Source organism: Sus scrofa, chromosome 8 (assembly GCF_000003025.6).
Source record: "Sus scrofa isolate TJ Tabasco breed Duroc chromosome 8, Sscrofa11.1, whole genome shotgun sequence".
In the NCBI taxonomy this organism is placed as follows: domain Eukaryota; kingdom Metazoa; phylum Chordata; class Mammalia; order Artiodactyla; family Suidae; genus Sus; species Sus scrofa.
Window position 1 is genome coordinate 86,802,981 of NC_010450.4, and position 24,104 is coordinate 86,827,084.

General features: G+C 44.9%; 1 long non-coding RNA gene across 2 annotated transcripts in view; it reads left to right on the top strand.

Annotated features, from left to right (window-relative positions):
* LOC110262151 overlaps positions 1-23,663 on the top strand; it is a 135,915-nt gene extending 112,252 nt beyond the window's left edge. The window contains exon 4 of one of the 2 annotated variants that reach the window (XR_002346765.1): positions 22,794-23,663. This is a non-coding gene — a long non-coding RNA (uncharacterized LOC110262151). Of the gene's footprint in view, positions 1-2,558; positions 10,637-22,793 lie in introns of those variants that run through there. The other variant, XR_002346766.1, reaches the window with a different exon arrangement.

Here is a 24,104-nt window from a genome sequence, read left to right on the forward strand (position 1 = left end):
TGACCTCCCTTGAAGGCCCCACCTCCAATGGTTCTGGGAAAAAAAACTTAAGCTAGAGTCTGCCCACAGCGCTGAGTTAATAGTAGCCCTAACGTTAGGTTTTGAAAAGGGTTGAGAGCAGGGCATTCCTCCCCCACCCCCTCCACTCCTCCTCCCCTGAGCCACTTCTGGCACTTGGCCCAGGTATAAAATTGCCAGCACTGTCACCGCTTTTTGGTCTTGTCGTGAGTGTGTCTGTTCTGATGTGTTGGCTTCAGTATCAGCAGTGGGGGGCGGGGGGGGGGCAGGAGTGTGAGCACAGAAAAAGAGATTGTGTCAGATCTTTCACTCTTGTGTGGAGCCAGCTGCTGAAAAGCCTGGAGGTCAGGTGAGAGGAGACAGGTTACCATGTCCTGAAGGGCTCAGAGCCAGGCTCCTCCATGGATCAGGTATGAAAACTAAAGCCTCTTCCTGAAGCGTCCCCGGTCATTTTTGTTGGTCATCTGGAGAGAAAAGTGTGCAGCTGAGCCCATGCTCCTAAAAGTGGCAAATATACCAGGGCATCACCTCTAGTAGAGGTCCCACACGTGTTTACTGTGTGTCACAGTTAAGAATCACGTGTGTATTTCAAGCAGGGTGAATTGAAAGGAATTGCTAGGTAATAGTCTTGAGGCAACCAAATGCTACTTGAAATTGTATTCTTTCCTGCTAATGAGTCTAGTCAACTCAGAGTTCTGCTAGGTCTAAGCAAATCCAAACTATTCTCCTGGGCATCTGTTCCATTCAGCTAGAGGTCTGGGGCTGCCTGTTTTGTTAGACCCCTTCAATTCCCTGGATCTAGGGCCCTAACAGAGCTGGCTTGTCCGGAAACCACAACCTCTTAAAAACCATCCTGATCCCCTAAAAATCCATTTCTTATTTTTGATGTGATTCTAAGTTTCAGCTTTTTATTTTTTTCAGAAAGTTTTATTTCTGCTGTATTTTTAGATTGAAAAGTATTTATTTAAGGTGAACAAATGATACAGCATACACAACTGCGGGAACTGCTTTTTAATTGAGAATAAAAAGGAATACCTAGGACCAGAATATGCAGTTACCACACGTACTGTTTTCAGTGAATTTTTGTCAAGTTTGTTTAGCTTATTGTTAACGTGATGATACAGCAAATCCTTGGCAAAAGAGTAACATTTGCGTTAAAGAACAAATCCAGATAAAAATGGAAAATGGAGTTAGCCACAACCCACAAGGCCTTCTTTGGGAAGAACTCTTGAAGAAAAACCGACTTACACTTCACAGAAGAATACGGCACTGTCACTTTTCCCTTTATAGTACCAGAGGGTTCCTGAACAAAGGCCTCAAGGCATTATCAACTCGTCATCTATTTTTTGATGTGCTTTCTATTTTCAGGACCCTGCTTCCCTCTCTTTTTGTTCCTGAGGCATCTGGTCATCAGTGCCTTCTACTTTGGTCCTATCATATTCACTGTGACCAGCCCCTGCCTGGAGAGGTCACCCTGGTGACCACAGGTCCGATCAGCAGTGTCGTTGTCCACCCACCGGGCCAGAGAAAGACCTCAGGGATACACCCACTGCATTCAGACAAGCTGGGGATGTGTGGAGACTGAAGGATGATCAGGTGATTCCAAACCATCTGGAAAGAAACTGATAGACTCTCCATATATATCTAAGCCCGGGATATTGTTTCAAAAACAAAAAAAAAACCATTTTTTTTCCCCTTTGGCTGGGATTTCTGATGGTGCAGTACACAGGTCCCAACGTGCAACCTAATCAAAAATAGCTAGATAGCGCTTAGAATTTTCCTAGCTCAGCCATCAACCTTGTAGAGTAAGGAAAACAAGAAACAGAGGATATTTATACTTCGCTGGTAGACCATGGCGTAGAGTGTCTGTGAGCACATCTTCCAGCTCCAAAGGTGTGCAGTTAGATTCTGTAAGTGACTCTAATCTGATTTTAATATTCATTCAGTCATTCGGCAGTTATTTAAATGCCTGTTATGTGCTGAGTCCAGATATGACATTAATGAATAAAACAGAAATGTAGTCCCCCTTACAGTCTGCCGACGACCAACCCACACACAAGTGTAGATCTGCCCACTCGCTGCATACATTTCGGGGGGGGGGGATGAAGTGCATTCAGAGATAGAAAACAACGTAGTCTATCTCCATAGACAGAGGGGTTAGACATGGCCTCTCTAAGAAGAAGCCATCTAAATCCACATCTGAGCAAGCGGAGAGGTCAGCTTTAGCCATGTGTTGACATTCCAGGAAAAAAAACACCAGGTGGGCAACAACCCTAAAAAGAAAAAAAGTGTGGTGTGTTCAAAGAGTTGAACATTATGAATACCGAACCTTGCAGACTAGAGAACATGCTAAATCATAGCCTGTCAGGGTTTGATTGGGTAATTTAGCCTGGCCACCCAACCAGTTCTTAAATCCCCTCATAGCACTCCCTCTAAACAGCCAATCACCTTGTGCTTCCGTCTCTTCACAAGCAGGAATGTTCTACTTTTTGAAGCATCCATGCCACTTTAGGCTAAAAATATGAATTTTTTCTGAGCAGGAAGCTGGAATCCTGAATTATGATCACAGGCCTGCACCTGTGAGGAAATTTTCAAGCTGAAATGGAAGAAACTACTTAGAGAGCTGTGGCTACCATTCCTTGTTCTGTAGAGTACCAAGAATGTACAACAGGGCTACAACAGAAGGAAAATATATGAAAATGTTACGACAGCTCTCATGGACTTCCAGCAGTCTTCTATTGTAGCAGAATACATGGCCGTCTCCTGGTAAAGCAATGATTGCACAAGAAGGTCAGTTGTACCCTTGAAAGCCAGCCATGTGTTCGGGCTGCTGTGGTGAGGTGGGAGTGCCTTTCCTGTGGTATCTGTGGTACATCATGTAGAGGAAGTGCAGTGTATCCACCAGTTTTACAAATGTCTTTGATAATGTGAGTTGACTTAAACAAGATCTGTTATTGACTTGATTAAAGATCAGTGGGATTCCCTGAAGATTCTGCCAGGTATCCACAGGTATTCCCCACAGCAAGTTCACACCACAAATAGATTGAGAGTAGTTTGAATATTTATTTGTTCCAAAGTACATCAAGAAACCTACATTGCAAGGTCTTATGGAGGTACTTCCAACTTCACAATGCATAGGCCAGTCTCTCTTAAAGCCATGTATGAGTTGTTACATGGTGATTGCTAAGCCACCCTACTTGAAACAACCTCCAATGGATTTTGGACCATCTTACAAAGTTATAATACTACTGAGGGTATGAAAAGTCAAAAAGATGACCACAATTAAGTGCTAACCTATGCAATGAAAATCTTATTAGCAGCCAAAAAAATTTTACCACTAAAATATAAGGAAAAAGTCCTCCATTGTATTTTTCTTCTCAGAGAGCAGTGATGTTCTAAAATATCAAAGTGATAGAAAAATAAAGCAAAAAAAAAATCAAATTATCTTGGTGAAGCTGGCACCCCTTTGGCATCTGGTTCTAGACCAGAGTAAATCAAAATCTACAGACCAGTGCCAGAAATTTCACAGCCAACTTCTGGAGTCAGCTCACAAAACTCATCTACCAGAACAGTAGAGGGTAACACAGATTCACCAACATGCCTGGAATGCAGCCAGCCCACCAGGACTGAAGGGACATTGGCTGGGCTGACCAAGTGTCAAGAACGAATGTCAACAGGATGCTTTTGATGTTGCCCTGTGATGAGCTGAGGTGGGACAACTCCAAAGAGTAGGCCAAAGGACTGCTTTCAAGACTTGCTCAAGCACGACTTTTGTGAGGACTCCTAGCAGCTTGGCAGAGGGAGCAACGGACCTTGCTGGCCCGAATCAAGGAGAAATGGAGCCAACTCATCTGAGCAGAGGCACGTGACAGCTGGCTCCGTGAGAGTGCCCATCTGGAAAGAGTGACTGGCCCTATGAACAAGGATTGGAAGCATAAGCCACAGGTTAGTCCTTGACTTTATGCAACAAACATAGAAGCAGCAGCCAATGGGTAATGAGTGTGGTGTGGTGGTCTGGCACCCAGGTTCTAGAATTAGACTGCCTGAGTTCACACCCTGCCTCCATCATTGACTAGCTGGGTGACACTAGGACAGTCTCTTAACCTCTCCAAGTTCATTTCTTTCTGGGACTAATGATTGTGCCTACCTCAAGAGAGAATTCAATGATTTCATGTGTTACCTGTTAGAACAGTGCCTAGCATAAAATAAGTAGGTACTCAATAAATGTTACCTACAGTATTAGTCTTTATGGCTCCTCCTAGTAAACTGGAGCTCATATATTACAGTTTGCTATTAACAGGTCTGTGTTCACGTTTCTGCCATTTACTACTAAACCCAAAGGTTAAATTATTAAGAATTTTTAATATCAACCCCTTCCTTTGTCAAATGCAAATAATACTACTTCATGGGGTTTACGGAGATTCATGAAATAATAGGCATAAAACACCAACAATAGGGCCTGGCATGCTGTTTGGGGCTCAATACATGGTAGTTATTCTTATCGGGCCCTGATGGCCTAGGGCCTGGCAGAGCTCCCCATAGAAGTTTCCATGATGGGAGAAATGCTCCATGTCTGTGGTGCTCGACATGGTAGCCATGAGCCACTTGCGGCTGTTGAGACTTGAAAGACAGCTCGTGCAACTGAACAACTAAATCTTTTATTTCATTTAATTAAAATAGCCACATATGGCTTGTGGCTAATGTATTGAGCAGCACAGGCCGGGTTGCTCAGGTCTCGTCTTTTCTATACTGTCAAGTCCATCGTGCTGCCCATTTGCACCTGCCTATACAAGGGTTGGACAAGAAAGAAGAGAGAATTTAACATCCAACTTTAGCAGGTTGGTATTGTGGCATAATAGAAAGAAGAAAAGTCAGTGAGTCTATGGGGACCAACCCATTCCAGCTCTGCCTGCTGTTCTTGGGCAAGTCACTTAACCCTCTCTTCAGAAGGGAAAGAGTTGATTCTGACATGACTTAAAGCTCCCACTCATCACATGAGCACCAAGAGGAGAACCGAAGAAATAGCACAAAAACTCAGATTATTTCTTAAGTGCTATGGGCTGCATTTAGCTGTGTTTAGTGTCTCCCAGATTTATAGGTGGTATATTTGTTAGTATATAAACTAATATAAGTGAATAAGCAGGGTTGAGAAAGAAATTGAGGCCAAAGAAATTAACCTTGGGGCAAAGAAAAATGACTTTGATTAAAAATATTTATATATAATGTTTTCTATAACAGATATATATATATATATATATATATATATATATATATATATATCCTATGCATGTTATATGCACTCCTGCCATATCCTTAGGCAGATAGACAGCTTTCCAGCCCTGTAGGTGAGAGTGGAAAGTTCTGGGGAATGTTTGTTTGGTAAAGACTTTGGATACACAAACCCGTAATCTGATTTACTGTCTTCAGCTGAATACAAAGTGGAAAGGGCGTTCTGCAAGACAGGTCTCTTAGAATCCACCTGGGGAGAAGGAGCACAGGGCGAGGAAGCTGGAGGCTCCTGTTCCTTCTCTGGCTCTGTGGCTAACCAGCTGGGTGAGCACACTCAATCTGGCTAACTTCTCTGGGCCCCAGTTAAATCATCTGTGTGCTGTATCGGTTGGAAACCTATGATTATGCTTAGAGCCCTAGAAATCTCCAAGATGCCTTTCTTTGCCAGGAGCTAAGAGTGTGAGAAATTAGAGCAGCTAAACCAGGTAACAATCCCTTTCCTCAAAACACACATGTACCCATAACTTTTAATCTGCTGAAGACTATTGGATGAGACTCCTCTGTTCCTATCTGAGACAACTGCTTATGAACTATAGGTGATAGGGTTCCCCTTGGTCCCCTTGGTTCTAAGCATTATAGAAGCATTAGCCTGGACAGAATGCAAAGAGTTTTCAAGATGTTTTTTAAAGAGACAGAGCACAGTAATTCCTCAAACTATCAGGGTGGTGGCTCTGTGTGTGTGTGTGTGTGTGTGTGTGTGTGTATTCGCGCACGCGCGTGCATGGGCACGTGCGCGCATACAGGCCAAGTGAGAAGCCTCACCACCTGCTTCCAAAAATGGTGAAATAGAATACACACAGTTGTCATCTGGGACAAGCTGGTTTTTAGCAAGAAAAAACAACAGTGACGTTCAGAATAGGAAAACCAGTGGCTAAAGAAAAAAACTATCCAGGATAAGTGAACTTTTTTATCTAGCTGACTTTAAGCCTTCTTTCCTCCACCACTTTTACAGTTTCTAAGTCCACAAGTTGTTTTGAAACTTGGCCCTCCTCCCCGCTCCTGTCCCAAGGTTGCTGGGTGATAAATAGCTCTGGCTGCTCTCTCCCCCATTTCTTCTCACATTCCTCCCTAGCCACGTCGATGCTTTCTTGAGAGGAGGGTGGGAGTCTCTACTCACCCTTCCACCTGCCTGAACCCTGGGTCTGACAACAGGAAGTTCTGGTTTTAGAGGATACCTGAGGAGTGATTCCTATAGACACACACACACACACACACACACACACACCCCTTTCTCGGACCTGAAGTCCCCTGGAGGACCTTGAATCCTAATAACGTCCGGATGAAAGCGAAGGCTGTAAAGCAAACCAAGTCCGCTTTGCCATGTTAAGTCCTGCTGCCGCTCGGCTTTGCAGAGTCCTCTGGCTCCCAGGTTGGTACAGTGGACACGAGAACAGTCTCCCCTGTGGTGTCTACTCCCTGGTGGCAGCCTGTCCTGCTGACCTCCATGCTCAGGAGAGTCCTTCTCCTCTACTGGGGCTCTTAAGACCAAATTTATGGCCCCTTTATTAGGTTGGCAGGTGCTTTAAGTGAGAGAGGAAAGACGTGGCCTGATTTGCATATAGTTTCAGTTTAGGAAACGAGGAAGTGGAAGAATTTATCCTCGGTGGTTCTCTGCTAAAAGGTTGCAAAATTCTTCAGCCACCATTGAGAAGAAATCCTCTCCTTGCTTGAAGCCAGATTTCTGGTACCTTGAGGCTAGAAGAGATTTTTAGATGGTGAAAACTCCTATTGGTGAGGGGTGGGGGGGTGCCTAGAGAGGGAGGTTAAATAACAGGCCCAGAAGATGGCACGTGGCAAAGCAGTCCCAGCGCTGAAGGTGGGGTCCACTGATTTCTCCAGCTCTCAACACACATGCTCACGCTCTGTCTCTGTCTCTGTCTCTCTCTCCCCCTTGATCATCTTCAAAAGGGACAGTCTTTGGAGGGCCTAGGAAAAAAACAGCAAATCTCTGAAAGAGATGAAGATTGGCAACTTGTCCACCAGCTTCCCTCCCTTTCTTCCTTCCAGCCTTCCTTCCTTCCCCCCTCCCCCACTTCCTTCCTTTCTTCCTTTCCTTCTTTCTTTCTTTTAGGATATTCAGTACTATGACTTTACCTAGAAAATAGGAAAAAAAAAAGAGAGAGAAGACAATCAGATATCAATTTAAACAAACAAAGCAAATAAGGAAAACTGCTGTTTAAAGAGAAGGACTTGGGTGTGTGTGTCTCTGTGTGTGTGTGTCTGTGTCCAGGGCCCTGTGTCTCTTTGGAGCAAGCTAAATAAAAATATAAGTGGCCTTCCCATTAAGTGAAACCTATAGAACAAGGCCTTCTTTACCTATTCCCGTCCTTAAAAACCATGAAAGTCAGTGCGGGGGCATATGATTCAGTCCGCCGGGACTCTGCTCTGCCCTTTATTCTGCGGGATCATCCCATCTCCTTTAGGCTTCTCTCAGCCCTCCCCAGGCCTTGCCAAGTCGTCTCTCTTCCATTATTAGTCATTCTAATAAACACTTCTAATAAACACAGATCCAGGATGGTACTTGTGGCTCCTCTGCTGCCTCTCGGAAAGACTGATACCTGCATTAACTTTGTCATCGGTCCTGAAGAAACCCAGCTGAGATCTCTAATATACTCTGTTGCAAGTGGCAATATAATGGACATACTTAGTGTACGTTCTCTTGTTAAATGGAATCTGTTGCCTAAGTGAACTGAAAATGCTTAATTATTAATAAGTCCCCCAGGGATTGATGACATTTGGGATGATTTTATCATGCTGTAGATATTTCACAACATAATGCATATGGTGGGATCTAATTCAGCTTCTTTCATTTAAAAGAACATTCCCTCCCAATTCATTTTGACTTCGATGCCACGTGGATTCATTTCTGAACATCCAGCCCCTCTCGGAGGTGGAGGGAAGTGTCTAAGGGATGGGACCGAAGCTGGGGCAGGGCAGGGGAGGCCAGGAAGAGGAACCAGGAACTGCCTCTTGGGAGTTGGAATTGGTTTGGAGTAGACTCCAAATGAGAGGCTTCTGTTCAGGTAGAGGCAGTGTGTTTCCAGATGGAAGTTTCTGGAAGGATCACAGGTGTAGGGATCACAGGACTAGGTGGGTGATGCAAGGCTTCCAGTTTTTCACCAATTTGCTGTGTGACTCTGAACAAATTACTTAACCTTTCAGAGACAGGGTTTTCCCATATATTTGGGAGGGTTAGTTACATGCCCCTTAGTGAATTTACTGAATGTGAACATACTTCCAACAATTAAAAAGCACTTTATAAGGAATATATTTGAAGATGAGGAAGAAAGAAATAGCATTTCCTAAGCACCCTCTAAGTTATGTTCCACATTTTTATAAATGTAAAGTAGATTAGTCTTAGCAAAAAAGAAAAGGTAGAGATGGGCCTGATTGTCCCATTTACAGAAGAGAAAGTAGTGGTGGACCAGGTGAACAACCTAGAGATAAGGTATGTATCTGAGTGCACAATATGTACAAGGAAAATAGGTCATAACCTTAATTTTTAAGTAGAAATATTCAGTCAACCTAAGCCTTTGGTTGACTTCTGTGTGGTGATATGCATTATCACAACATGTGAACATTCCCATGAAATTTTAATTATTTTGTCATCAACTTATTTCTCTGCACATTTTTGATGTTAAGGAAGGAAAAATCTCTCAGTGTCAGAAATAGGTTATTAAATAAAGTAAGCCTGCAGGAGGTCCTGCCATTAGATTTATATGATCTTGATCTGTTAGTGCCGGGCAGACCGGTCCTGTGGAGCGTTCCACTCACTACCTCCTTGTTTCTGGCACATCATTGTGAGTCTCTGCCTCTGGCGGTAAGGCTGGTCTCTCCTCCGTTTCTGTTCAGACCTCGGGCTGTGCCGGCAATGGTGGAGATCCCATTTGCATTCAGGTGCTTTGCACACTGGGGGTTCTGGTTTGCCATGTTCTGCCTGGAGATGGAGTTATTGATGGCTGTTTATCTGAGAGACAAAGTGGAGCAGGGCTCAGAGCAGGAGACCAGAAGCCAGTCCATCACCTGCTCGCTCGCTGACCTCACTTCACCTCTTCATGCTTCAGTTTCTCCATCTGTTGGTGGAAAGAGTGATACATGATACCTGGCTCTCAGAGTGTCAGGAACATCTTTGTAAAACACTGGGAGATGCTACAAGTGACTCTTTTGACTTCATGCTTCCCTTTATGTGGTCAAATAAAACCCCATCCGATGGGCGAAAAATTGCAGACCGCATGTAGTTTTTCAATAAGAAGCTAGTCTTATACCTGAAGAAGTAATTGCATTTCTTTATTGATCAGTGGATGGTGTACCATGAAACCCATGTCAATGGCATGACCTAAATATTTGTTTAAATAATAAATCAATAAGCCTAAGCATGTGCAGGATACACGCATGGCTGCTATTATTTATACTAGTTTACTTTCCTCCTTCCAAATGCATTTCCACTACTTTTAATATTCAGAGTGTGCTTGTTCTTACCACACATACACACACACGCGTGCGTGCATGCACACACATGGTAGGATAGCAGCAAGATGGTATCATCACTCCTATTTTATAGATGAGAAAACTTAAACCGGGAGAAGTAAATGGATCGTCAAGTCCACATGGACAATTAGGGGCAGAGTTAGGCAAATATAAGTCTCCTGTCTCAAATTCTGGTGCTCAGCCTTCTCAGCCTCATTTTTTTTAATCATCCTGGAGACTGGACTTTTTTCTTCTCTGTTCTTGTACATCTTTTGCTCCCCACTTACTGATGTAACAGGGCTGTGGGTACCTTCTCCCACCCCTTCTCTGGGAACAGAGCCTTCCAAAGCAACGCATTCCTCCCGTCCTCCAGCAAGGTCTGCAGTGAAGTGAGAGCTCAGACATGCCTGCTTGTTAAGCTGGTTCCTCCTTGCAAGCCTGAAGAAAAACTTGCCCCAGATCACATTGCCCCGTCCCCGAGACCTCCCAACTGCTCTAAGTGGAGGAGCCAGTCAAGCTGCACAAGTCAGCTTTGGGCTGAAAGAGCCTGGTGGTGATGCTCTCACAGACGCATTCGCTTTGTATGTGCTTCTCAAGTGTATCCAGGCTTAAGAATCAGAAGCGAAAGCGTGGGCTGCACACCAAAAGAGCACTTTAAGCTGGTGTTTTGTTTTGTTGTTTTTTTTTTTTTTCCCTGTGAGGAATTGAATTGCAAAGATGATCAGAGACTGACGAAGAAACTGAGAAAAGCTGCAGCTGATGAGACACCAACTCCATTGTTGACACACATTTAAGAGTGACTAGTTGTCTGCCTGCCCTTCGCCCATCCAGGTTGCTTTGAAATTCCTTCCCAGGAAGCACCCCATGGCAGGCATCGCTCTGAAAAAAAAAAAAAAAAAAAAAAAAGTCCTACCAAGATTTTTAAACAGTGAGACGAAGAAGGCTGTGAAGGGGAACCCCACCAGCCGGACAGCTAGCCCACTGCTGCTGCCTGGGGTCTGGCTGCTGGAGCTCAGAGAGGACCAGCCTCTCAAAGATGCTCCCTTTGGTCCCACTCGCACTGCTCCTGCCAGGACCGGCATCCCTGGGAAATTGCCCTGGAAAATGAGCAGTTCCTTTTCAACAGCATACTCCCAGCTGCTCCCCACCTCTGTGGCTGCTCTTGGATATGACAGAGCGGCTGGCCCGGCCTGGCTCTGCTCTCACTGCTGGAGACCAAGGGAGAGCCCGAGCTGGAAGGCACAGTGGGCAGAAGCAAGGTGGGCAGCCAGCCCTGGGTAGCACGCCCGCCTTCCTCCTGCTTGGTTTCCTCCAGCTTTGGGTTGATAGGGTAGGTGGTTTGAGGTTCGGGTATCCTTCTAAAAGCCTATCAGTCTCCCCTCCTCTTCCTGAATAGCCTGTGCACCTTCACCCACCCTAAAGCCCTGCCTGGAAACAGAACACTGCGGCCAGCCCTCCCCCCCAGGAGCCAGAAGGGCCAGATCTGGCTCAGAGCCAGCCTCTGAAGAAACAGCAGAGGGCAGAGAGAGGCGGTGGGCGGGGCACGCCGCCTTGTGTTACACATTCAAAGCCTAATTTTGGATCAGAGTCATACTTGTAGCCAAGCCTGAAAGATCACTGAGGCCCCCAAATGAACCCACAGCTCTGAGCTGGGTCCTGAGCGAATCCACTCATGCCCACCTGCTGCTCTCTTAGTTAGAGGCTAAGCCAGATTTGTTTGGATTTTCCCTGTTTTTGTTTTTGTTTTTAAAGCAACATCAGTTGTCTCTTGGCCTTCTGCTAGCTGAGGGTCTATTTCCCAAGCCCATCTATGGCTCACAAACCACCTCAACTAGGATGCTGACCAGAAGCCAGGATCCCTCCTGCTCCCCCCACCCTGCATTAGTCTTAGGAGCACACCACCCTGCTTGGGGTGGCACCAGCCCAGACAATAGGCCAGCAGGGCAGGGCGAGGGCAGCTGCAGGTGACAGAGCAAGCGCCTTCCCAGGGACAGTAAAAATGACCCTCTCTGACATGGGAGAGAGAGGAGACAGCTGGCCTCTGGGAGCCACCGGAGGGAGAAGGGCTGCTCTCTCTTCTTCCAAGGGTGTGGGCATTTCCTTCGGAGGATTTGCTGCTGCCAAGAGCAGGCTGTTGCCTCCCTGGAACTCCGCGTATCAGGATGCTTGTTTGCAGAGCTGGCCGGCCAGCCGCCCGGAGCAGCTGGTTGTAATTATGCGTTGCAGCTTCAGAGGAAGTTGCTGGCTGAGGGAGCGTGCGCTGGGCCTGGCTGCACACGGGCTGCTGGGCTTAAGGGAACAATGGAGACAGAAACCAGTGGCAGCAGGGAAAGGGGAGGAGCAGGACGAGGGTGAAGACAGGCAGAAAGAAAGGGCGCAAGCTGTTCCCGGCGCCGAACGTGGAGAACCCCGTGCGGGCACTCCAAGGACCCCGGCTCGCATTCCCAGACTTAAGACCAGAGTCTGTCCCCTGTGGGAACAGCCTCTTGACTCTTCTTTTTTTTTTTGCTTTTTTTTCTTTCAAAGCTGTACCTGCCGAAGCCTGGGTTTCCAGAAGTCTGCCTGGCTGACATGTTGAATAGCACTCCTCAGCCTGTTTAATCTAAATTGACTGCATCTTTGTAGCAGCTGGCCACAGGGAAAAACAAAAGAATTCACGATAAAAAAAAAGGCCAAATCTCTCCTGACTAGAAAGTCCGACAGCCGCCGCAGCACTTAAACATTTCAGTACCACACTGAACGCTGCACCCAGATGCGGACATCAGGAGGCAGAGAGAAAAAGACAACTGTACAGAAATGAAATATGGGTTAATTAATAAGTTGTGCTTTTTTTCTTTCCCTGGATGGAGCAAAGACTTATTAATGTCTGGTTCTTTATAGTTTCCTAGAGGTCTTCAGTGTTTCCTAATTCGAACTACGTGGAAAATGAATACGGGGTGGGGGGCCCATCTCCCTGCTGCAGTGTCTGGAGCCCTGGCCTCACACCAGCAGCGATCTCCCATCACACGTACAGACACTCCCCTGCATGTCGCTCCGTGTTTCCTTCCTCCTTCCATCAGGAGGTTGCCTGCAGCACCCACACGGCTGGGAGGCCCCACCAAAGGATCCAGAATCCCACATTTTTGCCAGCTTCAGGGAACCATTTCAAGGCCCGCATCAGACCCGCAGACAGGCCTGAGATTTCCTGTGGCCTCTTGATGACCCCTCTCTACTTGAACAACTCCTGATTTATGTCGCTTTCAGAGGGCGGGTGTCTTACCTGGGATTGGGCACCCTTGATGTCTGCAAGTGACAGCCATGCACAATGACACACGATCGGCTCGGGCTTGTCAATGAGGAGGCAATTTCATTACCTTTCCCCCTTGCCCATTGCCCAGCACACGACTGCTTGGAATGCCATCCATCAGGAGGCGTGAATGCAGAGAAGTGCCATCCTGTGTGTGGGCATGGCAGCCTCGTACCCCAGTGGTGAATGGAAATGCATGATGACACTCTTCTCTTTGGGACTGATGACTCGGATCTTATTGCCCGGGTGGAGATCTCGTGGCTGTGGGTCAAAAGGATTTTTCCAGTAGGCAATATTTTTTTCTTCCTTTTCCCTCTCCTCCTTCCACATGAGGCTCTACATTTTCTAAACACACACACACACACACACACACACTGTTAATTCCTAGAGCCATGCTAGTCCATATAGTAGCCGGTAGCCATATTACATTAGTTAAATAAAACTGAAAATTCAGTTCTTCAATCACTCCAGGAATATTTCAAGTGTTCCACAACCACGCAGGGGCAGGGGCTAAGTTATTGCCTAGAGTTCCAGAACATTTCCATCACTGCAGAAAGTTCTAGTAGATACCTTGTCTTAGAGCATCTATTTGCTCTTATATCTTAGGACTCCTCTTTCTTTCACAATCCTCTGCCAATCATTTTTACAAAGGTGAAACTTTTTTTTTCTTTAGCTGCCTAAAACTAATTAGCTCCCTTTAGGCTCCTAAGGGCATGCTCCCTGGCCACTGTGCTAGTAGAACCTTTTCAAATAGTTGAACAGGGTGTGGCATCCTAGACCTTGAAGTTAGCAGGATTAGTCGCAGGCAGTCCTGACCCTACCCTATTCCTGTAGATAATTTTCCTAGACAGTCCTAATCCTAGCTAGAAGAAGAAGCTACTACAAGTCTAAGCAGTGAGTCAGGAAAGATACCAAGGCATCTCCATAAAAATTTGCACAATAAATAGAGAGTAATAGCTCCTTTAGAACTACAAGGTAGACCGCCCTACAAGTTCCTGGCAGCGGGGCTTTGAAGTTGGGCAGAGATGCACAAAGCAATGAAGCACTTTGATGCAGCTGGAAGCACCTTCAAAGCTTCCAGGGGCAGAGATTACAACCACTACCTGTAACCACAGTTTAGGTCCTTTGTGTGGCTGTTGTTGGGGGCAGGGACTGGACCACACAACAATTAAAAATACATCGAGAGCTACACTGGAAGCACCGTCCCCAAACTGTCTACAACCAAAGGAAACAAAGGATAGGATAGTTCATGGAACATTTTTGCTGGAAAATTAAAAATTCCACCCGCGTTTCTATGTATTCATTGTAGTCTCTGGTTTCGAATAGAACCTTGTTGGCAACTGGTGTTATCCTTTTAATATTTAAACATTTGTCGTTTCTTTTTTTTTTTGCAGAATTTCCCAGTCTCCTTTATTGTCTTTCAGAGAAATGATACATTTTGTATCTTATGAACAAGATAGACGGCATAAATATAGACTTTATCCTGAGCCTCCCTCAATTTAATTTAAGATGAAAGTGTCCCGGTGCACACTCCATGACCGTGCTATTATTTGCAGATTCTTATGAGCTGTTACTCTGCTCCATTGTGGGGAGGGTATATTCACGTTCCTGGAGGCAGATAAACAGGATATTACCAAAGTCGCTTTCTTAGTCCAAGCTCCTTTGTCACAAAGCTCCGCTTAGGGGTTACAGCCACAAACCTGGGCTACCAACCGGCCTGATGTTCTCCTTTTTCAAGGAGGAAAGGTGGACCTGGATTTGTTTGAAAGTGAAAGCTGAAACAAGGAGGGAGAGTAGGAAAGAGCCCAGACTAGTCAGTCCAGCTTGGAAAGTTCCAATGGGTAGGAGTTAGAAAGGTTTTAGAATAAGAGATCCCAGCCCTTTCTTAGTGACCCCTGGTGGGGAGCACGGGGTGGGACTGGGGAAAGGAGGTTTGTTGAAGGTTCTCTCTCTGGATCAGGGAGCCAGGGAGACCGTGCAACAGAAGCTGCCAGTCTGGGCACTAGTAAAACCTGGTTCCCTTTCCACCTTCACCCAAGCCTTGGGCTGCAGACCCTGACTTGGAAGGAAACAGCTCTAAGCCTGAGCAACACCTCTGATAGAGGGGTTTGGCCGCTTTCAGAGTCACTGAAGCTCCTGGGGCAGCCAAGGCTGCACATCCTCGGGCTACATACAGCTCTGTCCTCTCGCACCAGAGGCAGCGTCCTCTAAGCTGGGAAGAGGCAGGGGTGGGGGGAGGGGGAAACTGGCCGCCGTCCTCCAGCCCGTTGCTGGCCGAGGCAGCCCCACTGTTTCACTCAGAGAGCTAGGAATGGTACCTAGGTCCTGGATGAACAAATTCTCTGAAAGCGAAGCTCCTGCGTAATGAAGCCGGCTGTTTTCTTTTTCTTTAAGTCTTCATAAATCATATGCGCCAGTCTTGGCATGAGTCATACGGCTCGGCAGCAAAGCTCCTGCTAAGCCACACAGCTGCACGGGACAAAAATACCTCGGTGAATAGAGCGTGTTTGTCCTGCATGGTTTATGGTACAAATACGAAATCAGCAAAAATGCAGGGGTTCCCCAGCCTCTGGTTTCTGAGTCTCCTAACCCCTTGGCTGCCTCCTCCCTCCCTCTGCCCTGTGTCAGCCCACTTCCCCCACTTCCTTGCTTTTGGCAAGGAAGAGAAGGGTCTGATCAGGGTCGTGGTCCTGTGCTGATTGTCTGAATTCGTACACGAGTGGCACTTTAAAAGCATTTTGGTCAGGGTGGAACCTCCACCAGCTAAACATACTCGGTCTTTGGTCTTTTCATGGCCATGGATAAAGAAAGACATCCTCCCTGTGAAAACACTTGCACATGGACGGGATGACACGGGATGCAATGAAGTCATGTAACCCCAATGCTGAACTTGCCCTTGGTAGGTGTGGGGGCCCCTGTAGTGTCAGAGGTGCTGTTTCTCCTCTCTGGATTGACTGTGTCCTAGCAGAGACTTGTCTGGCCAGGCTTGGCTCTGGTGCTCCCAGGCCAGGTCTGGGGCTGCTGGAGTGACCAAATCAGATGAAGTCCATTCTGCTGGGATCCAGGCCACCCCAGCAGGCTTCTCCTCCAAACCTTTGCCCCACTTCTCTGGCGGAGCGTCCATCAGCCCTGAGGGTCCCACTCCCTCTTTATCTCCTCCTTTCTCTCTATCTTAGAACTTCCAGACTCTTGTTTTCAGGCAGCCTATTGGTATCCTTTTGATTAATATTTAATAATTTTACACCATACCCACTTCTTCTCTGTCCTCCTTGGAGAGGTCCTTATAATTTCTGTGTTATTGCCTCATTGGATGATGAAGTTTCTGACACTAAAGTGTGCTGTTGGAATGCATTTGCCTCATTAATGGAGGTTTAACTGAATATGTGGGTCATTTAATATCTGTTAGGTGGCATATCTCATTTACCTTCAGATTAGGGTATCATTTAATATGTATTTAGGGCTTTGGTTTTAAGAGATGTATTTTTTTAATTAAACACGTATTTTGAGTCCTGACATCTGACATGTTTTGCGTGTATATAAAGTGTTTATATAATTTGCCTATCTAAGTTCAGTGAGGTATAAAATGCACTAATGAATGATAGTAAATCACTCTACACATAGAAACCTCTGTTTATTTGTGGCTGGACCAGAAACAGCCTAAGACTTTTCTAACATTCCAAATACAGTTGCTTTTGTGCTTCCCCTGATACACAGGATAAATTCCTGCCTTTAGGACAGATTTCCAGGCACATTTCTGCTTTGGGGATTTTTTTTTTTTTTTTCATTCTTTTTAGGGCTGCACTAGCGGCATATGGAAGTTCCCAGGCTAGCGGTCGAATCAGAGCTACAGCTGCCGGCCTACACCACAGCTCTAGCAACACAGGATCCAAGCCACGTCTGTGACCTACACCACAGCTCAGGGCAATGCTGGATCTTTAACCCACTGATCGAGGCCAGGGATCGAACCCACCTCCTCATGGATACTAGTAGGATTCGTTTCGCTGTGCCACAACAGGAACTCCTGCTTTGGGGATTTAGATGTGGAAAAACAAGGAGAAAAGTAAGAGACAGTACGTTTTCAGCAATCATCTTTTCTTTTTTAACTATCCACTGACTTCCTCAGGGAGCCGTCACCTGATGTGGTGAAGAGAGTGAACTTCAATGTCAGAGGGAACTGGATTTCAATCTATTAGCTTGTGACCTTGAACAAGTTGCTTAACCTTTCTAAGCCTCACTTTTCTCAGCTTTAACAAGTAGATGATGATATACGTTTCCTGGGTTGGTTGTGAAATGAAAGTGCTTAGCCCCATCTCTACCCAAAAGGGTATTCAGTAAATGCCAAGTCTCTTCCTATTGCGACCTTAGTTTAGATATCAGCACTAGATAAGCCATATTTAGAAGATAATATGAGAAAGTATTTTGGTCCTGTCCCCATCACTGCGTAAGGTAATTAAGCTAAATCATCAGTTAGAATGTGCATCTGGAAAGTTACAGTCATTGCATTCCTCTCACATCGTGGATGCCAAAGCATCAAGCCACTGCCCTGAGACTCTCTACTTTGCAGCCGTGGTCACATGGAATCAGTCCTGTGGGGAAGTAGGCAGCAAGAGTGCCAGCCAGGCTCTCGGCTGGAGGAGGACCACAAGAGGCAAACACCTGCCTGCCACCACCAGCTCCACGGAGGGGGGAGGCTTTGAAGGCCATGGAGAGTTACCTGCCACCCACCCACACATCCACCAAATCTCTACTTAAGTTCTACTGTTGAAGGCTCATTCCTTTTGTTTAAGAGCTTGTCAGTGGCAAACACACAACTGAAGCTTTTTTAAAGAATGGGAACTTCTTGGCTTACCTTGGAAGTTGAAGAAGGCGACATTGACTTCAAGTCTGTCTAGAACTCATGTCCACCCACTAAACCAGTCCCTCGGACTGGGACACACAAAGGTTTCATTGGTTAGACTTGAGTCACAAGCCTTCTCCTAAAGGGGTAGAGACAGTCCTACCTAAACTACGTGGACAGAGAGTGAGTTTGGTGAGGCTTGCCAAAATTAAAAGATTAGTTTCTGTGCAGACAAATGTGATAGCTTCTGACTACAAGCTACTATGGAACAGAAAGTGTTGTGGGAATGTTAACACATAAATCCAGGGTGTCAGCTGTGTATCAGTCAGGGTCTAGTCAGGAAAGGGAAACTGCCCTAGTTATTTTAACAGAGAGAATTTAGTATAAGGAATTCATAACTAGGTATGAAGATGCCCCATGGACCCTTTGGGAAGGGAGGCTGCTTGGCTGGCACTGGTGACCAAGGGTGCACAGCGTGGCTGGTTCTGCAGGTGCTGGACAAACCAAATACTGTGTTCACTGGCTGCTGTGGGAAAGAAGTGCTGTGTGAAGAAGTATGGCTGGGGGGCTGCTTGCAGCAATGGCAAGCAGTCACGGAGCCAGGAGGGAGCAGTGGAAGGAGTTAGTCCCTTCTCCTCCTCTAGGCTCGCAAGCTCCCTCTAACACCCACACTTCTCCAAGCCTAACATGGAGCGGCTGGCAAAGGAGCACCAGAGTTTGCAGACTTCAGCTCCAGCATCGCAAAGCCAAGTATACACGGGTGGGTGTGGAGCTGAGAGACAGTGACTTCGGGACCGGGAGGTCATCACACCTTCGTATGCAATGATCGCTTCCTTAAAGATTAGCAGACAGCAAGTGTACTAAAGACATGGGAGTTTGGATGGCGTTGAATAATGCTTGGAGATCTGAATCCTGATTCGCTCCTACTTTGAAGTTCCTTATTTCTCTGGCAGAGCAGATCTGGTATCAGAGGGACTGTACTAGGTGTGACCGTAACGGGATGGCATCCCCGAGGAAAGAGATGCCGTGACTTGAGTTATTCTTTCAGGTATCCATGCTCCACGTAGGTCAGGCTTTCCCTATTCTCTCTAGGCGGTAGGAAATCAGCATCTTGGTGATGACTGGGCCCCGTTGGTCAAAGTTCAACTGAAACTTTCCTGAGGACTAAGCATAAACAACCTTGCCAGAGGAAGGAGCCAATGTGTTTACACAAAATGTTTGTCCTTTTCCCAAGGTAAAAATCTTCTCTTGGTCATAATTTCTCATTAACTCTGTCACTTGAGATTAGCTACGGAAACCCTGAAGTTTCAGACAGATTGAATTTCTTTAGTTAGTCTAACCATACTAGTGTGACTGCTTTGGTCAAAGCAAGTTGTGTGTGTGTGTGTGTGTGTGTGTGTGTGTGTGTATGCGTGCGGATGTGCGTGCACTTAATAAGACCAGGTTAAAAAAAGCGCATATTCTGTATAAGCAATAAGTTAGACCCATCAAGTACAATTTGGCGAACTTTAGTAGAACAGTTATTAAGCAATACAGGCTTTTTCTTTGCTCCAACAAATGTGGAGGCTCCACTTTTCAAAACAGGAGAAAAGCTGAACAGCACTTCGAAATCATGAATCTGTTTTTGGTTTATTGTTAGCAAAGGGCTGTCATCAAACCTAATTTTATGCCTATTAATAAATGAGTCATAAATAACAATTGTTCCCAATAAGAATACACTTTCAAGGAAGAAAATTATGGAGAAAGGAATCTGTCGTCATAAGTGACTTCGAGCCTAATAAAAATTGTAAAAATACTCTAATTTATTTCAGCTAAATTCTTTATAGTTTTCAAAGCATTTTCACATCTGTCTTTCCATTCTCCTCACAGAAACTGTGTGAGGTGGGTAAGATTTATGCAGTTTTACAGTTTGCAAGAACAAAAACCAAAAACCAACAGAGGTTCAGAGAGGCTTAAAAATTTTGCTTAAATGGTCAATTTTGGAGCTGGGTTTTCTGAATCCTACCTGGGCCCTCGTTTCATTGATGCTTCTTTAAGTCTCTGGTCAGATTTTAAAAATATGTGTAAAAAGAAATGATCATAGCCTGCTATTTTCTATACAGATAAAGTAGTAAGATCTATCCTGTTAGGTAGCACTAGCTCTAAAATGCTGGAGTTCCCACCATGCTGTAGTGGGTTAGGAATCCGACTGTAGCAGCCTGAGTCACCGTGGAGGCGTGGGATTGATCTCCAAGCCCCACTCAGTGGATTAAAGGATCCAGTGCTATAGGTCATAGCTGTGGCGTGGATTCACTCCCTGGCCTGGAAATTACCATATGCCACAGGTGTGGCCATAAAAAGTAAATCAATAAATAAAATGCAGCCTACTGGGAAGATCTGGAATCTGCATTCATTGTTACTACCTGCCACTCTTTCTTCCTTATGCAACCCCTAAAACTACCCAAGAGGTATATGTTTCTTTCAGCCTCATTTTACAGTTGAATAGACAGAGGCTCAGATAACTTTCCAAAGTCACTTAACCCCTTAAGTTGCAGAACAAGGATCAAATAGAAGTGTGTCGGATCCCAGACCCACACTGGTCCCCGCTCTTCCGTGCCAGCTCAGCTACCCAGCAAGACCGCCCCAGTCATAAATGCTGCTCCATCTGTTCTCCCAGATCTGTCCCACTGCAAGTATCTAAATAAAGAGGAAGAAGCCACAGCCCAACACGTGGCAAATATAGCTCACCTGGGAAAGATGTGAACTTCAGCTTTGATCATTGCTGAGTCATCTTGGTTAAGACCTTCCTTCACGTTCCTCCTCTGTTAACAGGAAATAAGAGTATCAGGCTTAATGACCATTTACCTCTGATTTATCTCTATCAGAGCTTGCCACCCCAACAACAGACCACTGCCCGGAAACGTGGGCCTTCCCTTCTTCCTTTGTTTAATACCCTAGAATGAGAGATGTCAGGTAAATCCCAGTTATTACCTAATTGACAAGAGTGGATAATTTTTTTTTTATTGCAGTCCTGGAGGCAGACAACAAAATTCAATTCTGGCATAAGTAGTAGTGTTTTCTGAAATATTCAGGCCTGAGATAACATATTTCTCAACAAATAATCTGATGATTCTTGCTAGCTTTGTGTTGTCTTCAAAACATACCAGAGGCATTAATCCATATTATGGACTTGGAACTTTCTTTTTTGCTGCTTAAAGTCTAACTTATTTTCAAATTATAAAACTTGAAAGTGCCTGAAACCACAAAACTTCTTTTCTTTGGCACTTATAACTGAAAAAGAGCTGAATTTTCCCCGTAAGATTTTTATAAGGGATTTGCTCTTAGGCTGACGCTTGTTAACCAAAGCTCTTTTTTTTTTTTCGGACCAAATTTTAATTTCCTGAAAATTGGGGCTTATGATATGGAGAAGACACTAACAAATCCTAATCTGGGATAATGAGCTGGGTGGGTAAATGAGTACGTGGCTACCACCGAAAGATAATCATGGCCACAGGTTTTTTTTTTTCCCCCTCTCAATTAAGTGTAGATGTGATTATCTGAACATGCAACATTATTCCCTTAGTAATTGTGCTAGACTAACAGTCTAAATTTATTTTATGTAATATTCTTTTTAATAACAATGTCTATTAAAGACATCTGGTCAAAGTCTGTAATGCTCATTTCAGCATAAGAGTGTACCTTAAGAATTCTGTTTTCAGTTTAATGTTATGGGCTGTTAAGGAGAAGGTTTATGGGTGTAACATTATTAGTTGGAATTTGACTCAAATTGAAATCAGACCCAAGAATTTACTTATCCATAATTTTATGAAGGGCTTTTTAAAATATTAAAAAGTTTAACTAAACAAGAATATTAGGGAGTTCCCATTGTGGCACAGTAGAAACGAATCTGACTAGGAATCACGAGGTTGCGGGTTCAATCCCTGGCCTCTCTCAGTGGGTTAAGGATCTGGTGTTGCTGTGAGCTGTGGTGTAGGTCGAAGACATGGCTTGGAGCCTGCGTTGCTGTGGCTGTGGCGTAGGCTGGCAGCTATAGCTCTGATTCAACCCCTAGCCTGGGAACCTCCATGTGCCGAGGATGCCGCCCTAAAAAGCAAAAACAACAAAACAAAGAATATTAGTACAGTTTAATGTTTTACTGGTAGTTCTCAAGGCCATTCAAAACACTTCCTAATCACCAGACTTCAAATTCGTATGTTAGCCTGTCTCTCATACAACAAGGCTTTTAAAAAAATCAGAGGTTTATTACCGCAGGTCAATATTTTAACTGCATGAGAAAGAGAAATACACACACACACACACACACACACACACACACACACACAAATATACATATATATATTGCGAATTGTTTGATTATAGATGAAAGAGAAAAAAATCCCATATGCCATGGACCCTTTGTCAAGGTTTGAGGTACCAGCTGAGCCATGGGGTGGGGGAGGGGGTGGAACAGTAAGGCCCAGGGGCCCTGGCCCAGGCTTGGCCTGGACAGAAGCCACCATATTAACACCACTGCCAAGTAGAAATGAATCACCCTACCCATTGGCCAGGCTCAGTGTCCCTGTAATTTCGTTTTAAAACCTCAATGATCAAGATAAAAAGAAAGCAATAAAACATATCCAAGTTTTACTCGTGCAGTTTGAAGAGCCCCCATTCTCTGTGTCTGTGGCCTTGACACTTCTTTTGGCATCGCTATTAGTGACATGAGGAGTAATTCACCACTGTCAGGGAATTTGGCTGTTTCATCACCTACATGAGAGACCTGCATAACTCCATGGTGATTGCTGTCTAGATGAATTATGTGGCTCCTTCATGCACTTTTTGATTGAACAGTGATAACGCAGATAATGCATTATCCCAGTGCCCTCTCTGAGAGGAACTTGCTCTTTCTTCTTACAGAACAGTGAAGGAAAGCCCTCGTCGAGGCCTTTAAAGTGACATCACCATGCCAATCCCAACTTACTACAGTCTGTAAGAAGCAATTGCTGGACCAGATTAAATATAGTAAAGGTAACTCTCAATGACAACTCTTTCACCTGTTTAGAGCTGATGCTAATTGTTCATCAAGCGCTCAGAAAAGAGCAGATGAAGCAATGCCACAAATGTAGCTGATAACATTTATTTTATAATCTCATGGTCATACCTGCCAGGGAATCCCCAAGCTTTGCCATCTATTCCTTGTCCATCCATCCATCCCTCCATTCATCGTCCATTCATTCAGTCTTCATACATTTAATACATACTATGTGGCATGCTCACTAGATGCCTGAGCTAGGCACTAGTGATTCAGCAGTGAGCCCAACAGATAGACATGCTTGTCTAGTGTTTATTGTCTGTTGGAAAGACAGAAATTAAGTATATTTATAAGTGTGAATATTGGGGAAACGTAGGGAGGATACTCTAAAAACAGGTCATAGGGAAACCTAACCTCATCAGAGAAAACAGAAAGACTTCCTAAAAGAAATGATGCTTAAACTGAGACCCAAAGGCTGCAAGGCTGGGGAGAGAGCCCCTTTGGCAGAGGAATAGCAGATGCAGAGTGCCTGAGGCAGGGGAAATGCGGGGCAACCGAGAGAAACTGGAGAAACTGCAATGTCCATAATGGGTGGGGCCATGGATAGGGAGGGGGAAACTGGTGCCAGAGAAGGCTTACTGATGGTCCATGGTGACCCATGAACAACAAACACAGGGGGAAACAAAGAATTATGTCAATATATGATTGTAGAGGCATGGAGAATCTTACACAATATTTTATTATATATAGCCTATATGCTGAGTTTGTATGTATATAAAATAGGTATATGTATATACTATTGGTGCTTGTGTATCAATACGTATAGATACTGATATATATATGTTAAATAACATGTGGTTTAAATACACATAGTTTAAATTCTTATTAAACTATTTTAAGCTATTATCATTTAAAATATAGTTGAAATGAAAAAATAAGATGATCATACCTTTACCCATCCACATTAAGAAATGCATCTCTGGGGAGTTCCCATTGTGGCTCAGTGATTAAAGAACCTGACTAGTGTCCGTGAGGATGCAGGTTCAATCTCTAGACTCACTCAATGGGTTAAGGATCTGGTGTTGCCATGAGCTGTGGTGTAGGTTGGAGACACGGCTCAGATCCCGCATTGCTGTGGCTGTGTTGTAGACTGGCAGCTACAGCTCTGATTTGACCCCTAGCCTGGGAACTTCCAT